This window comes from Pipistrellus hanaki (assembly GCF_964339955.1).
Source record: "Pipistrellus hanaki genome assembly, chromosome: 16".
In the NCBI taxonomy this organism is placed as follows: Eukaryota; Metazoa; Chordata; class Mammalia; order Chiroptera; family Vespertilionidae; genus Pipistrellus; species Pipistrellus hanaki.
Window position 1 is genome coordinate 21,908,212 of NC_140518.1, and position 6,161 is coordinate 21,914,372.

A 6,161-nucleotide genomic window follows, 5' to 3' on the forward strand; every position below is an offset into this window, starting at 1 on the left:
CTTTTTTTTCATTGATGTTTCTCTCTCTCTCTCTCTCCCTCTCTGAAATCAATTTATATATTTCACCATTACTTGCTAATAAGATATATGAGCCTGTTGGGTGCTGCACACATTTTAACCTTGAGCTTGCATTAGACACTGCCGTACTCATCTCCTTTAAAAAGATCTTTATTGTTGAAAGTATTACATATGTCCCCTTTTGTTATATTAATTTCTTGTTCCACACTGATAGTCACACAGTAATTGCTTTTCATCAAAGCAACTGCAGGAAATTCTGTTTTGCAAAGATATGATAGCATCAAAGGGATAGCAGTTTAATGTTGAAACAATTGTCTCACATAGTTTTCAAAAGATATATTGCCCTTGAATATTTTAATTGTCCTATGTCACTCCATGGGCTTGCTGCTGTGGCAACCTGTGGTACCTTGGGGCACAGTTTGAGAACTGTGGATCTAACATAGAATTAGCACTCAGGTTTGAAGACAAGCATTTTGGAGAAAAATCAAGAGCACAGTGTCCTATTGGATATTACTATGTTAAAATTGTATAAAGAGTTAATATTTTTAAAAAATATTGCTCTCCATGAAAATGCATGCCTATTTTTTTTTTTTTTTGTGTGTGTGTGTGTGTGTGTGTGTGGCAGTTTTATAACTTCACTTGACAATCAACAGTTAGTTTTCATCCACATTAATTTTGGTAGATATCTGGAAATAGTGACAGGCACATTGGTAACCCATGTGTAGAGCCTGCTTGGTGAATCTTCATTCCCAATGTTTTCTGGACAACCGCACCTGGATATAGTATGAGGCATCTCTTATTCCTGTGGCCCAGATAGCTGTGTTGAACCTGGTGTCAATGCACACATCTGGATTTCCCATCTCCTTCCTGGCAACTTTCTGGATCTCTGAGTGCCCGAGGGGCACGCTTTTTGAAACCCACTCTATGGATGGGCATGTGAATGTTGATGGTATATTCTCTGGTCACTACCCCGTTAATGGCAGAACAGCTCTTCTTTTTGCCACTCTTCTTTGCAGGAGCCACTCTGCCAGGCCCAAGTTGGAAAGAAAGGAAATGCATGCCTTTTATTCTGTTTTGTCTAATTGCTTCGGGATAGACTTCTATTTTACAGATAACAAAACAGAAACATAATCATCTGGCATGAACAATAAAATGTTAACATCATGCAGGCCAAAGGTAAATGCTTGCAGAGAAGGAGTGAGAAGCAAGAACAGTACATGATAAATGTTTCAGCTGATAATAAATGCAATAAAAATATTTTATAACGCCAACTGCACAGGGTGAACTCAGGAGCTTTGCAAGCTTAACTGAACCTCTCTTTTAAGCAAATTGATTACTTGTGATTTTGAATGTTCAAACCAGTATACAAGAAACTTGATTGTTTTACACAAGAATATTATTTTATAATCCATGATACATATAAAGTATGATATGATTCACTGAAATTAAGATGTATGCCTAACTTCTTTGACATATTATTTTATAAAATATCCCTTTGTTGCCCTGGCCGGCTTGGCTCAGTGCATAGAGCGTCAGCCTGCGGCTGAAGGGTCCCAGGTTCGATTCCAGCCAAGGGCACATGCCTAAGTTGTGGGCTTGATCCCCAGTAGAGGGTGTGCAGGAGGCAGCTGATCAATGATTCTCTCTCATCATTGATGTTTCTATCTCTCCTTCTCCCTTCCTCTCTGAAATCAATAAAGAAATATATATATATATATATATATATATATATATATATATATATATATTTTAAAAATATCCCTTTGTTGTTTACAGTGCATTTTGAGTTTTCTGTCTTTTAGAAGGATAGGAAGCAAAACATACACTTCCTGATTGTATACTAAGAGAAAATGAAACAGAGAGAAGCGGTGAGTTTATTAAGCTTTAAGCATTAAGAAATTAGAAGGTATCACTTACTCATCTGTGTTATAAAAAATGCATGTAACAAATCATGTATGGTATGTTAGTATCTAACAGCCATAGTTCTTTTCACAATAAGGTGGTGACATATAACAATCAATCAATAAAATCAAAAGTGTCCATTTTATATGATCTTGGATTAGTGTTAGTGTATGTGACTTAGTCTCAGATCTATTGACATAGTCAAGTTAATGCCAACATATAATATCCCATGAATGATGTGATTAAAATAGGCTTACTGACAGACAGATGGAAGGAAAAACTTACTCCTATTGGACTCCTATAGCCATGATAAAGGTTTACTTTGATTAGTGTAACTTCAGCTTATATTAAAAGCATGAAGAACCACGAAAGTTTCAACTCCCTCATCATTTTGATAGCGGATTGGCCAAAGAAAGCTACAGGTCCCAGAGCATTGAGTAAAAACACCTCTGAGACATCTCTGCAAAGTTATTCTGCAAACAAGACTGAAATACTGTGACAATAGCTTCCTTGGGGCTTCTGTTACTTTAATTATGAAGAGATTACAGAGCATTGCCTTCCATAGTCAGATGCATGTCTCCCCCTTTCTTCTCACTGCTCAGGCCGAGAACCTGGGATTCTTCAAGGTAAAAATGAAAGCATTTCTTTTTCTGTATCTTTGGGAAAACCTAAGATAATCCCCATGGAGAGGTGGTCTTTTTATAGATCTGCGTACTAGCTCCATTGTTGTTCAGGTGTCCCGAACAACTGTCTTCAAGACTGTGAGCCACAGAGTTCACTATCTAAAGCTTCATTTAAGTATCATGATGAATTGGCAAAAAAGAGGACGGGGAGGAATGTGAAAGCGTTTGTATAACAAAGAACCATAAATCATCTCTGGTGCAGTGAGCTTTCTATCATTCAGCCGGTGGGCTTGTCAGAGGAGCTGCAGGGAGAAAGATGAGAGGAAAGAGGGTCTTTCAGCTCAGGGCTACCGCATCCCCCCAAAGAGAGGAAAGTCATTTACTCCCAATGAAGTCCTCCCTTAGGTATTATTCATTTATTCATTTGGGAAAAACCTATCAAGCGAGTTGCCAAGTATGTGAAAGACGCTTCTAGATGCTATTGGGGAGGGAAGGGTAAGGGAAAGGGGAAATAGTACCAGGTTGAGTGAGATGCAGTACCTACCTGCCTTACTGTTTCTCCCCGCCCCCGCCCCCCCCCAAAGGATTGTTTTTATTTACTGCCATTAAAAGTTTGAATTTTAAATAGATTCTTGGACAAGAAGCTTATCCACCAGCTTGTTCAACTTGGCAGCACCCATCTCCTCCCCAGTAGCTTTTCAAAACTGCTTATCTTCACTATTCAGCTCCATGAGTTTTCTCAATTCGGATGTGGGTTTCTTCAGCATTTTGCCTTTTCTAACCAGGTCATCATGGAGCAGATAAATAGATTAGCAAGCTTTTCTATGCCTTTTCCAATGCTATCTGGAACCACTTCTTTCAAGTCATTTGTCTGTGTCTCTAGGGTCTTTATTCCCATCATCTTCTTCTAGATTTGGTGGACTTGTGGATGCTGAGCATAAGAAGTCTTCCAAATCTGATGGTAATATCTTTTTGTAAAACCAACACAGACTAGATGAAGCAAGTGACCATCAGTAGCCTTGACATCAACATGAGCTTTAACCATGGTCTGCCATTTTTTGACCATGGAGCACATTTTGTCATGGGTAAGATCCATGCCATGGAAAACAACGAGGCAGTTTTATCCTTAACACTCTCAGTAATTAGCTTGAATTTTCTAAATGCAACTTCATCATTCTGTACATCAGGTAGGCCAGTGGTTGGCAAACTGCGGCTCGAGAGCCACATTTGGCTCTTTGGCCCCCTGAGTGTGGCTCTTCCACAAAATATCACATCCTGGGCAAGTCTATTTTGAAGAAGTGGCATTAGAAGAAATTTAAGTTTTTAAAAATTGGCTCTCAAAAGAAATTTCAATCGTTGCACTGTTGATATTTGGCTCTGTTGACTAATGAGTTTTCCTGAGCTAGGCTTACATAAAAAACATGACCCTTGAGACCATCTGATATGATTTTGTTCCTTGAGTTCTTGTGACTAGCGTTGTTCCAATATTTCCTATGTTAAACATAGCTGGTGCTTTCACATCACACCAATCTTTCTTAGAAAATGGACCAACAAGTTTCTTCTTGGCTTCCTTTTAGCCACCTTTGATAAGGTGCTTATTTTTGCCAACAACCATAATTCTGCTTAGAGAGTTAAAAGGCCTGCCTTACTATTGACTAGAGATGTTTATGAAAAGGACTCTGCTACTTCTTCAACATAAACGCTGGTCCATTATTAGGATGTTCCTCCTTTTATGAAACATGTATTTCCAAGCCTTTCTGGCATTAAAGTAAATTTCCATCAAGTGACTCTCCACTACATTCTCAGAAAACTGTCCGTTACTTTGGGTTGGAATTAGTTACCTACATTCTTGTAGACCTCTCTTTGTGTGAACACTGTGTGTGTGTGTGTATGTGTGTGTGTGTGTGTGTGTGTGTACGTGTGCGCACGAGCCGTGACTTCTTCAGTAGGCCTTTCTGAGGCAACTGTCATAGAATCGAATGAGAAAGAGCATGGGCTCTAGAGCCAAACAGCTCAAATTAGAATCCCAGCTTCACTACTTACTAGCCATGTATGATCTGGGTTAGTTTCCTAACCTCTCTAAGCCTCAGTTTCCTCTTCTGTAAAGTGGAAATAAAAATAGTTCCAATGTATTAGAACCTTGTGAGGCTTAAATGAGGTAAGTTATGTCAGCATTTAGAAAAATGCCTAGAATAAGTAAGCATGCAGGACTGCTTAGTCATTCCTGTTAGGCGGTTTCTATGAGCGTCAGCCCCTTCCCAGGTGAGCATTTTACAGGGAAGGAAGCTGACGCTCATAAAGACTGACTTAGGTACATTGGAGGAAGTTTGGTAGTGCACTTAAGAGTCATGTATACCTCATGCAAGTTCCTTTTCTGCCATTTATTATCTATATTCCCTTGAACAAATAATTTAATTTCTTAGACGTCATTTCTTTATTTGTAATATGAGATGACAATTGCTAAAAAAAAAATATCTACCTCCCTGCTTATTATGAGCATCAGTAAGATGATGAGTGTCAAGTGCTTGGCATTTATTGTAGAATGCACTCAGAACATTGGAAGCTGCTGTGATTACCAAAAGTTTCCCCGTGGACAAGAGGCAGGCCCTGGATTTAAAGACAGCAGTCTGACTCCCACGGGCTTGCCCTTTTCCAATAGATTCACCACCGGCTCCCTTATTCTCTGAGCTAGAATTCTAAAGAATTGGCAGAGGCATGTTTCAAGCTCAAAGTATTAGTTCATATCACCTTTTGATGATTGCTTTAGAGTTTCTCACAAATATGTACTCACCCATGGTCCTGAACTAGCCTTTTCTGCTCTCAATCAAAGGAACATACTGCTGCCTTCACCCCCACATGGATTTTTCAAACTATGTGTCTTTGAAAGAAATCGTCATCACACTCACGTTTGTGGAGGGAAACCCAAGTGAAAAGGAAAGGTAAAAGCTTGCCTTCTTCCTGCCAGCCAGCCTTGCTTTGGACTACGGCCCCTCCCCACCCTCAGGAGGGGCGAGAGACCAGCCATCGGGTCAAGGAGTGGTGACCAGGTTAGCAACAAGGGCAACAGGGGGAGCAGACAAAAGAACAGAAAGTGGAAGCGGCCGGCTGAATGCCGGAGCATGTTTCTTTGCTGAAAGAGAATGGCGGGGACAACGGATCAAACTGAGAGAAAGGAGGGTGGAGGGGGGAGAGGACAGCTAATGGATGGGGTGGCCCAGCAGGGGTCAGAGGTCATGAGGGCACTCAGTGAACTAATTGGCCACTCTGTGCATACGTATTCACTTTCTGCTTCTAGCCTACAGCTGGGCCTTGAGAGAAAGTTCTGGGGTTGATGCTGGCTTTATTTATTTATTCTCTGAAATCTGAGGCAAGTAGTGGGAGGCAACTGAAACTGAAAAGTGAGACAAGAACTCTCTTCCTTGTTCCTGAAACAGCTGATCAGGAACAACCTTCAGCAAAAGAAAATGCTAAAGATTCCACTTCATTCATTCATTCATGCATGCATTTCATCATCATCGTTATTATCATCATTTATCATTATCATCACCATGTCCAAATGTTAATTGGGTGGGTGCCCTAGTAAATGTTATACAAGGCACATTCCAGATGGGAAAGGAT

The 6,161-nt window shown here is 40.1% G+C and overlaps 1 pseudogene across 1 annotated transcript; it reads right to left on the reverse strand.

Moving 5' to 3' along the window:
* Positions 1-3,241: 3,241 nt before the first annotated feature.
* On the reverse strand, positions 3,242-4,158 carry LOC311610743 (small ribosomal subunit protein eS1-like; annotated as a pseudogene). Its single transcript has 2 exons — positions 3,929-4,158; positions 3,242-3,719 (listed from the first exon to the last, which is right to left on the reverse strand). The product of its transcript is annotated as a small ribosomal subunit protein eS1-like (transcript).
* Between the last annotated feature and the right edge of the window lie 2,003 nt (positions 4,159-6,161).